General features: G+C 39.1%; 1 non-coding gene across 1 annotated transcript; it reads left to right on the forward strand.

Annotated features, from left to right (window-relative positions):
- The first annotated feature begins 2,122 nt into the window (after window positions 1–2,122).
- Window positions 2,123–2,193, forward strand: TRNAG-GCC (transfer RNA glycine (anticodon GCC)). Its single transcript has one exon. It is a non-coding gene; the product is annotated as a tRNA-Gly (tRNA).
- The last annotated feature ends 9,461 nt before the right edge of the window (window positions 2,194–11,654 follow it).

Genomic DNA, 11,654 nt, shown 5'->3' on the forward strand with positions numbered 1-11,654 from the left:
TCCACCCAACTGTACCATACTGGACCATAGCCCAACTGTCAACTTTGTCCCACATAGTCCCACTCACCCCCACCACTACTTCATACCATGCCACCTAACTCCACCATACTCTACCCTACCTCACCTGTTAATATTTACCCATTCCTCCCCACTTATCTTCATCACTCCTGAATTCAAGCCAGTACAACGCACCACACTGTACTGAACCTCATTTCTCAGTTTTTCCCCACTCCTCACACAGTCCCACAATTACCCCATTCCACCCCAACCAACCTCACAGTTCTCTGACTAGCCTCGTCTGTCTGTTTTACTCCACTCCTCACTACTCAACCACAGTACTACCACAATGCAGGTCGCCTAACTTAAACACACTTTGCCCAGCCATACCCTACACTGTCTCATCTGTCAGCTTTACTCAACGTTTCTCCACTCAACCCCACAATTACCTCATTCCACCTAACCAACCCAGCTATATTCTACCCTACCCCACCTGTCAGTTTTACCCCTGCCCTCGATCCTTACTCAACTCCACCATTACATTGTTCCATCTCACCTAACTCCAGCATAATCTGCTCTGCCTCATCCGCCAGTTTTCCCCCACTCCTCCAAGCTCAAATCCTTCATTACCTCACGTCATCCCAACCATCCCCTCCGTATTATTAACCTGTTGATTTTACCCCCGTGCCTTCCACTCAGCCACTCCATTGCCCCATTGAGCAACACCCAACCCCACTATACTCCACCCTATTTCACCTGTCAACTTTAACCCACTCCTCCCCACTAAACCCTGCTCTTAACCCACTACCATCTAACCCCACTATAAGTTGCCCAACTCCGCACTCCTTTACACACGAACCACCATACCCCATTTCACACCACCCAACCCCACCGTACTTTGTCCTTACTCACCTTTCAGCTTTACCCCTCTCCTCCCTACCGAACCGCACCATTATTCTATTGCACCCCACCCAACTCCATCACGCTGTCTTGCATGTCAAAGTCAGTTTTGAATAACTCCTTGCCAGTTAACCCCTTTAATACCCAGTTTCAGCTTACCCAATCCCTCCGTTCTCTGTCCTACATCATCTGTCAGTTTCGCTCCCCACTCCACCTCAACAATACCTCTTTCCACCCTACCTAATTGTACGTACTGTACATCATATCTGGCCCAGCGGTGCGACGAAATACTGAATTGGCGGATATACCGAATCAGCACTTATATTAAAAAAAAAATATATATATATATATATATATATATATATATATATATATATATATATATATATATATATATATATATATATATATATTTTACCATATAGGTTCATACATACTTATCTGAAATCAGGTTAAAAAAAAAAAGTAACAGTAAAAAATCAGGATTCAGAGCGAAAGCATCCTAAACTAGCGGGTATTTCCTCTTTACATCGCCAACATGACTTGTCAAGACATATGTTTTGCATAAATATTGATTTACAGTGCAAATATAGGCTATGTATTTAAATATTAAATCAAAATTTATACAAGGCCAAAGGCAAAACACTTCTGCCAAATTTAGCAGTTGTTGCTCTGAATCCTGTTTTGTTTTTTTTCTTAAGCACAATATTTTGACCGAATTTCTGATTAGGCTAGATGTGTATGAACGTTTATGGTGATAAAAAGTATAATGTTTTCCAATTAAAAGTGCTGATTGTGTATTTCGTCGCACCTTTGGACCAGTGGAGCAAAGTATTTTTATTTTTAATAGTATTTATAAGCAGTTGATTGAACAAATTTGCATCCGATGTTCGATTAACACCTTTTTGTGGAGAAGTCCTTAGCTCTTCCCCTAGTGCGTGGCAGTATATCTGTTGTGATTTGAGTGGGATTCAGCGAATATGAATTGTCATCCTTAATGTCGTCGATAGAAATTAATCGAACTTTTCGCCTTGAGGAAGGTTAAACCAACCAGAGTCTAAAAGTGACAAATTCATAAGGAGGTTCTCAGCGCTCATCCTCGGTAATATAGTGGTTAGGCCCCGTCTGTTACGCGGGAGATGGGGTATATTCTTTTTTTAATGATCTTATTCATAATACAAGATACGAAAAATTCCAAAATTATTCGTACCGACTTAGGACGCACGCATCGGTGGTTCAGTGGTAGAATTCTCGCCTGCCACGCGGGAGACCCGGGTTCGATTCCCGGCCGATGCAGTTATGTTGTTTACAATAGTGGTAGTGAATTTTATCATGTGGATCAGTGCACAGCATGGATCCACCGTCTTACAATTGTTATCTTTTCCATATCTATCAGTGCATATCTCTGCGAATGAGAATAGCAGTGCAGTTAAATAAGAGGTAACAATCTATATCCATTCTTACTTATATACCTATATGAATTTCACTGGTACAAGTATTACTTATTAACTGTGAATTATCTGTAAGTTATTAGTAACATTAAATACAGTTCTGATAAAATAACTTGGTCCTTGGCAGGTTGATAATGCAACAACTTATGTCGAGTCATATTCGTAAAAACTTCAGCATGCTCCGATGGCCAGGCTCATCAATTCCATTCCAAGTGCACTTTAATTACCAGGCACTGTATATGTTAGTATAGACCTATAGGTAGTAATGTAACTCTCATATGGTTTTATACTGATTAAAAAAAGAAAAAAGTAACTGCCAATATCACATTGCCCTGCTTCGAAGATCAGGGGGTCCGAGGTCTGGTTTCTGCAGTCCAGACCATTTAGGGGGAGAGGAAAGTCCTACGTCCCTGGGGGCGTCCAACATGATACAAAGCTTTCGGTCATCTCTAGGACTTGAGCAGTAACCCGTAAACTCTAGTTCACTCCGACCCCGAGAGCTCTACCACCAGATATATTCATAGTCATTCCTTGAAATCTGGGTTTCTTCTGCACGTGTCGTGGTTTTCTGTGGTGAACGAGCACCGGTAACTTCTTTTATTACTACACAGTGAGCAGGCAGGGAATTGTTAGCGATGCTCTCTCACATTGCCTCCTCAACACCTTCAACCCAAGGACGTAATTCTGTACACCATTTTGCCGGACGATATTATTCATTATAGAACACCCTAGTAGTGAAAGAGTTAGTGAAGGTAATAACGAACACATTTAGTACGAAATGCCCCGCAAAATTAAATTGTCTAGTGAAAGCAAGAAAAAATATATGAGTGGTGTCATTGCAACTGCCTTTTGTCATGTTACACTATCTGTTCGGGATATATATATATATATATATATATATATATATATATATATATATATATATATATATATATATATATATATATAAGTTATTAGGAAGGGAGGAGGTTTGGTCGAGTACAATAGTTGGTGAAATATAAACACTTGTTAAGGGTATTTGATGATCATGTTCCCGCTAGTATCGCGGCTGTTCGCTGCAACAAGAAAAAGAAAAACTACTGAGGTTATCTACCATACACCTAAATCGTGGTGGAATATAGGGTCGGCATAACCGTCTAATGAGCAACAGTCAGTATGACTTTCATGATTCATCTACGCTAGACAGACAGATCCAGTTCAGTCATTTCCCATCCGATTAGGTCCACTAAGAAGCATATAGACTCATCAGGTCATTTAGGTACATTCAGGGTCACTTCTAGTGAACTGACGTCCGTTTAGGTCCTGTTAGGTAAACTGAAGCATCATAACGTCCATTCAGGTATAACTGGGCCCATCACGTCAGTTAGGTCCACTGAGTTCGTTCATATCCATTCTGGCTCCATTTCAGTTCTGTTCAGGTCCATTCAGGACCAATTTGACCCATTCAGGCCATTTAGGTCAGCTTGGTGTCAGTCCGATTCGTCAAACCTACTTAGGTTCAGTCGGGCCACGTAAGGGCCTTTCAGAGCCATTCGGATGCCCATTCATCGTCTTCGCTTGTAGTCGGCTGGAGTTAATCAGTTCATGTCAGAATATATTTATATTAACCGTTCTGGTTCCTCTCAGCCATGTTCTAACCGAGCTTGATCAAATGACGACCCTCAGAAAATTAGGTTCATTCAGATCTCTTCAGATCCATCACGTTAACTTAAACCTAGAGATATCGATTAAGATACACTGTGACCTGGTTTGCCAAAAATTACCCTAAATGATGTAACGATCATTGAGGTATGGTATTCCAGTTCTTTCAGGACTGAAGGAGGAGAGCAGAAATGGATGAGATGCATCGAAAGGGTTAGGCAGAATGGATCGGGTTGTGTGGTGGTGGTGGTGGTGGGGGGAGGAGAGGAAGGGATGCATAAAGAAGTATATGCTATGGAGTTAACACTATAGGTATCCCAGTAGGGGGCAAGTCAGATGTCGGCCAGGAAGTAATGGGTGGATTGGGCTAAGGACTAGCGGGACTTGATTACCGGTACGCATACTCTGTGAATATGGGCGCAGTAGGTTGAGTGATTATCTAGGTGGTTATTTTAATGATACTGAACCATGTGAGAGTGGACAGGAGTGGGTGAGTGGAGACCAGTGTGCGGGATGAGTTAGGGTGGTAAAGGGTAACAAGGCATTCCTGAGGAAGTAAATGTTGTTTAGAGGGGTGTACTGTTCTAGCTAAGCCCTACTGTGTAAATCAGGATGATGAAGTGGAAAACATGGTTTGGGTGGGTGGAAAAGGGTGGGTGTGGTATGGTGAGTAGGACTGATTAAAGATAATGGAGGATTGTGGTGGAGCATGGCAGGGCGGGTATACCCTGTGAAGATGGGAGTAGAGTATTTTGGTGGAGCAGGATAGGGCGGGTATACCCTGTGAAGTTGGGCGTTGTATGAAGAGATGGACAAACGACTGAAACAAGTTCGTTTTCAGAGCTCCGTGTTTAGGGGTCAGGGAAAGAGTGGGATTGAACTTGGAACCGTTTGATGGAGAAGGGTGGATGGGACTGGTTTGGATGATGGTGGATGTTGGCGCAGGGAGGGGGTAACGTGCCATCTCATCGTTAGTTGTAATGTCTGGACATGACAATATTTTTTTCCTCTCCAAAAACAGGAAATAATGTAGCAGTATGTAGGCAGTTGATATATTGCTGCGTCCTGTTAAATCAAAAGTTGCTTAGGCTATCCTTGCCGTATATGCATTTAGTATGTTCGATTCTGTACTGTCGCTCAAGAAAGTATCCTTGCTCATGTGAATGCAGGACTCCACAATGAGTAGAACGATTCAGATAGTGTAAGTATTCCATATTTCGTCGTCCGTTGTATCAAAATTACTCGCGTCACTTTAGTAAGGATACACTTTTGAGCGATGCCGGTAGTACATGGGACTTATTGATAAAATAGTCTGCATTATATATGTTTGTGTGTGTGTGTGTGTGTGTGGTCTTATCCATATTTCCAATCACACAGTCACAGCCGAGCTTACAGCATATCCTTGCCAAATTATTCCATGAGGTCATAAGACCGGAGCAGCTACTGTATAATGTCTTAATGCCCCAGTGATATTACCGCAGAAACGGATTATTCATCTGGATCAGCGTCATCAGTGACTGGAGAAAATTACTTTGGATAAAGCAAAATAAATTCATTCAGCTGAAAGTAATTCCTACTAATGAAAGGTTACTGAGAAATATTTCAGATCTGTGCATATCCAGTTCACGAGAGACATTAATGAGGACAGCATATGCTTGTTACGTCCAAGTCATCCTATTGAATACGACTCACAGCAATCCATGTTATGTATAGGTCCCCAGTTATACAGCTGTGTGAACATTGACAGCAGGGAAACAAACTTTATTCGGCAATCTAACCGGTTCGGGAAATATTTCATGATATTAGCTTCTCTGAGTTCACTGATGACTAATAGCACTACTCGACAAATTTCAACGTTTTGTATATTCTTTAGGCCTTGGTGTACACCAGCTTCGTAGGAACTTCGGGGAGGCCACTCACGCTGGATGTAGTGTTGCTGCACATCACGGCTATCCCATAAACACAGGAATCAACAGTATTTCGTGAATCCTCCTTGTACTCCAAGCAGCATGGCTGCCACTTTCAAATCGGTGCAGATTTTCCGTCGAAATTCGTCATACTTAGTCAAAACGTAGAGTTTTTGTATTGTTTCGTAAGTCACCTTCATTTCAGGAACTAAAACAAGTGATATACTGGGTAACATATTCCCAATGTGGAACAGAACAGCCTTCAGACTCGATTTGCTGGAGTAAGTAAAAAGTCGCGATATGACAGGTTCGTGAATCCTTCCCAAGGCTTCCAACAGACCTGCGATATTGCAACAGTAGCATAGTCCTCCGTCTGACATGAAAAAATCGTTCAGAATTTTATTGCCGCTTCCTAAAACTCGTCACCTTCGAGTCTGGATGCAACAAGTTCCATTCTTGCTGTCTCGAAGCAAGTAGTTTAGACTATTGTCTTTATAAATTTAGGTCATGTACAAGATCGTTAGGGTCTCAATGGATGACTGGATGGGGTACTTTGCCAGACGGCTGACATTCGAAGTCGGAATCAGAGGTCGCCAGTCTTAACGCCTAAATCATTGACAAGCTGTCTTTACAAGGGACGTGATCTTCCATTTCTGAGTCTTTGGAGTTAAAATTCCACATACATAATAGAAAGCTTTAGGATCATTCATAGATCCACGAGGCATTGTCAAGCCGCAAATCTGAAATAAGAGTTATATTAAGCATATTGACTTTCCATAGACATACTTTAGATAATGGATATTGGCAACTGGCAATGTACAGTACATGTTGGATATTATACACTGTATATATATATACATATATATATATATATATATATATATATATATATATATATATATATATATATATATATATATATATATATATATATATATATATATATATATATATATATATATATAAAGACCTACAAAGAGCACGAATGAAGTGATGGATATAAGGACCACTGTACTATAGGGATGCATGTAAGGGCAGTGAGTTCAAAAAAACTACACATGCTTGAGCAAATTGAAAATCATATTTGAAATTAGCGCCAAGTTATTGCCTTGGAATACCCATTTCTCTCTGAACTGAAATTCTTGTCGAGTTGTGTAGTTTTACGGCAATGTTAAAGTTCACATAATTCATAAGCAAGTTTTACATACGTCTTTATCCCTCATATTATCTGGAGAATGTGTATATATTGCAAATCGAGAAGTTCATGAAATGCAGTGTAGCTGAAAAATATATAACATTACCAAATCAAAGAAGGCAGGAATTGTTTATCGACAGCACAAATACCTAATTGTACTCGTACGAGTGTACTTCATGCTGTGATTTTCGGGATTGTGCCACTGATTTACCGTTACAGTAGTACCGGGTAAGTACCAGATGTAACTCTACTTTTTCATCCTTTATTTATTCACTATTGTGCTCATTATATTGCTATTTTTAAGGTCACAGTAAATAGCGGTGTGACCCATTAAACTTGCGTTAATACTTTATATGTGCCACTTTGTCCTGGCTTATAGTACCTGTTTTATAGAAAAAGTTGATATTTACTATATCATAATGACAGAGATCGCAAAGTATTTTCTCAGCTTTTTTTTTTTTCTTTAACATTTTTATTACCGTACGATCCTTTAGTTTTTCATTAGTGCACTACATACTTGGTACAACTGTTCCATGAACAAGTATCCCCTGACTCTTTCTCATTTTTTTGGATTTAGACTGTTTAAAGGATTTTTTTTTTTTTAAAGACAGTTTGAATGGTCAAACTAACACATATTTAGTGAAATGTTTCAACACGATTATCGTTTTTTGCGAGGAGTTTTGGGGATACCCACTTCTTAGAGTGCTTTACAGAGACCATCTTGCATTTTCTTGGGAATATTGGCAGTTTTTGATTTAGGGCACATTAATTTCCGGCTTAACGAAGACTGCCCGTACCGTTACGCAGTTTGCCACGGCTGTGTTGTACCAGCCCATACCGCTGAAGATCGGTCCATGGGTAAGGGGGTAGGGTAGTAATGCAAGCACCAGATACCTGAAGTGGGAATTCGCTTTCACTTTAGAATCTTACTTTAAATATATTAATGAGAACGATACCGTTGTGTGTATATATATATATATATATATATATATATATATATATATATATATATATATATATATATATATATATATATTGCATCTGTAGCAAGATATATATATATATATATATATATATATATATATATATATATATATATATATATATATATATATATATATTGCATCTGTAGCAACAGTGGTTACCATCCATCCATCCATCCATCATCCAATCCTGTGATGCCCCATGCGGAGCGTAGAGGCCAGGGACTTGACAAGTGGTCCTGACATGATGTGGCTGACCAGCCTAACTCATCCCGGAGTGGCATTACGTGAGCAATAAACCCCAACCACCCCTTGGATATAAACCTGCACTGGCTCAATCTGATCGGAGCTCCTTAATTACCCACATAACCACCAGGCGCCATAATTTGGTTATATGGTTACTGCCCAGAGTAGTAAATGGTTTCCTGGCGTACAGGAAACCATTAGGCTTGTCATTCGGTGTAGAGTCACCCACAGGCAGAAGGAAGAGGAAAGAATGAAGGAAAGAAAGACAGAGGAGAGCTTGTAAAGTCACCCGTACCGGTAGGCAGGAGGAAGAAAGAATGAATGAAGGAAAGACAAAAAGAAGAGAAAGGAAGGAAGAGAGGAAATAGTAGACACCCAAAGCTGTACTACATCAAGTGAGTGGATGGTGAGCGCCCCCACCTGCCACAAACACAATGGTTACAATTTTTATTAATATTTTTACAGATTATTTTGAACTGATAATTATAAATACAGATTTCCTTAATACTGTGAGAATCATGTAGCCAGTCTGTAAATGTATCGAGGAACCACAACAAACCATTTGCTCTCTCGTTCAAGATAATCCAGCCTTTCTTCATCTGGTTCCTCCGATTTTGAAGACGAGATGTTTCCCGCAGTGATAGAAATAATGCGGATATTGCAAGCACTAATACATACGAGTGTCATAGCAGCGGAGACTACTCGACTGTCGGTTGCGAGGCAGGGGGATGAGCAAGATCATCCTGTGTATATGAAGAACTTTTTATTTATTTTATTTTCTTAACAATTTATTTATTTATTTATTTATTTATTTTGCTATTTCCCAGCACATAACAACAACATTCAAAGCATGAACCTTCCCCCCCCCCAGAAAAAAGTGATGTCAAGGCAAAAGTAAAGGGATGAGCTAATGTTAAAAGAAAGAAAGAAAAAAAAGAATCCTTTCTAACCTAACAACGGACATTGAAGTTATTGCACTGATACGCGGTAAATCATGAAGTCGTCGCGAAGGTGATATGGACGGCTGTTCACAGATGCAAGGCGTGCAGAAAATGCTCTCGGGAATGACTGTAAACAAATCTTCAGCACGTGCACCTTAAATCTGTATAGTCGTTATTTTCAATATCCGAAATTTATGATCATATTATAACATAAATTTCATTCCTACCAAGACCACGTTTACTATCTCTAAATGCCATGAAAATTATGCTTGTAAGTAAAATTGTTTTGTCTTTTACGTAAACATGATCTAAACCTTTTATAGATGTCGATTGTCGTAAGAGTGACCCACCATCCCAAATAGTACCAACCGTGACGAGGGGTAGCGACGACCCCCTCCTCACTTGCGTCCCCTCCCCCTCCTCCACACACACACACACACACACACACACACACACACACACACACACACACACACACACACACACACCGTCGAAAGTTGTCTCGCACTGGAGCGCAACGGCCGATGCAAAGCAACCCAGGTAAACACGGGATGATTACTGCATATAAATTACTTTTCATACTTATGTAATTAATAAAGCATACGGTAATTTATTGAGTTTTTTATTATTCATCATGGTATTAAATATTATGATTCGCTAATATTTCTGTTCATAAGCTCATATTAGTCAATACTAGTCTAGTGAATAATATAAGAACTGCTGTTATAGCATAATAAGGCTGTGATATAGTCGTAGTTCTTACGGTATAAATAGAATATAGTTAACTGTTCTTTGGTCTGTCTTTCAATATAAGTCATGCACATTTAAAGGTATATCAGAATTTCCATAAATCATGCAAACGTCATAACCAGAATACTGAATAATAACACTTTCACCACCGTGGACGCACTTGAGTATTTGTACAGTACTAGGTGAGCTTACTTGGATAATTTCAAAGGTTAATCGACACAGTTTTCGGTCTTCGACTGTAAGTTTCGCCCACCTGAACAAAAGTCGTTTTCCGGAGACCGATAAAAAAAAAAAAAAAAAAAAAAAGTGAGTCCACAGAAGGCCCAAGGACTGAGTGGCTTAGAATCTCGTACAAGTATCATGCCAAATTTAACCCCTTCAGTACGATGTCGCTTTCATTACATTAACATGCTAGACAATTTTATTCAGCTTAACAAAGATTTTCGAACTGTAGGGGTTAAATACAGCATTTAAGGTACTTACCCTTCTGTGCGATGATGTACGGTAATTTCAAAGTATATTCTTGCTATTACCAGACGATTTTATTCAGCTTTAGATAATCCCTTAGTAATGAAGGGCTTAATGAAGGTTTTATTGAACTTCTTCGGTTGAAAAGTAGGGGAGGGAGGTGATGGTTCGGACATTTTTAAAAAATATATTTATAAAAATTCAGGTTTAAGCAGGAGAGTAATCTGTTTTATGTTAAAATGATCCCACATCATTTGGCTCTTCAGGCTGATAATATGAAATTCTTAACTCTTTTCAGCTTTAATCTATAGTTAACGAAACACAAGTGACAAAATCGTCCGAACCATCCCAACCAGTGGTGATGTTTCGGACAGAAGGGTGGGATGGTTCGACCATAAGTATAACTCAGCATATTCTTAAAATTATGTGAGTTTGATTGGATAAAACCAAACATTTATTAATTCAAAGACATTTCATTTTCCTAAAGTACAATATTAAACTTCAGAATCTAAATGAACCACTTGATATTTGTTTAAAAACACTAATACTTTATAAGTGAAATAATCTTCACCAGATTTATTAATAACTGAATTAACCTCTTACTTTCTGCTTCAAAATTATGCATAATTAGCCTTTCCCCCTTCTCTCTCTCTCTCTCCCTCTCTCTCTCTCTCTCTCTCTCTCTCTCTGGAATATTGACTTCATTTTTCACTTTCTAGGCCTTATTTCAAACTGACTAACTTATCACTTTTGACGCATATTGCAGCCTGCAAAACTGAAATAGAAGTTGTAATACCCCTTCCACCTTTTTACAATTTGAGAAATATGTTAAATAAACAAAACTATAATTATATATTCCCTGATAACTATGAAGAATGGTGTTTCACTATGTGTTCAAATATAAATGATCAAAAGTAGCATTATCATTTGATAATGTCATGACTTGGTAGTAGTGGAGGGTTAGTTCAGCCTGTCCGAACCATCCCCCTCCTCAACTGTCCGAATCATCCCGAATCTATGTAATTAATTGACGGGTACTTTCAAGTTTCACACGAGAGAATTTAACATTCGTTTTTCACAGCAATATGTTTTACATGCAACACAGATTCATCCTGATAATACACCGTTCGATGCCTGGCATATTCATAAAGGTAGAGCTTATGATATACACCAAA

The sequence above is a fragment of the Coenobita brevimanus genome, chromosome 97, assembly GCF_032717465.1.
Source record: "Coenobita brevimanus isolate Jiangsu-jjx chromosome 97, ASM3271746v2, whole genome shotgun sequence".
NCBI lineage: Eukaryota > Metazoa > Arthropoda > Malacostraca > Decapoda > Coenobitidae > Coenobita > Coenobita brevimanus.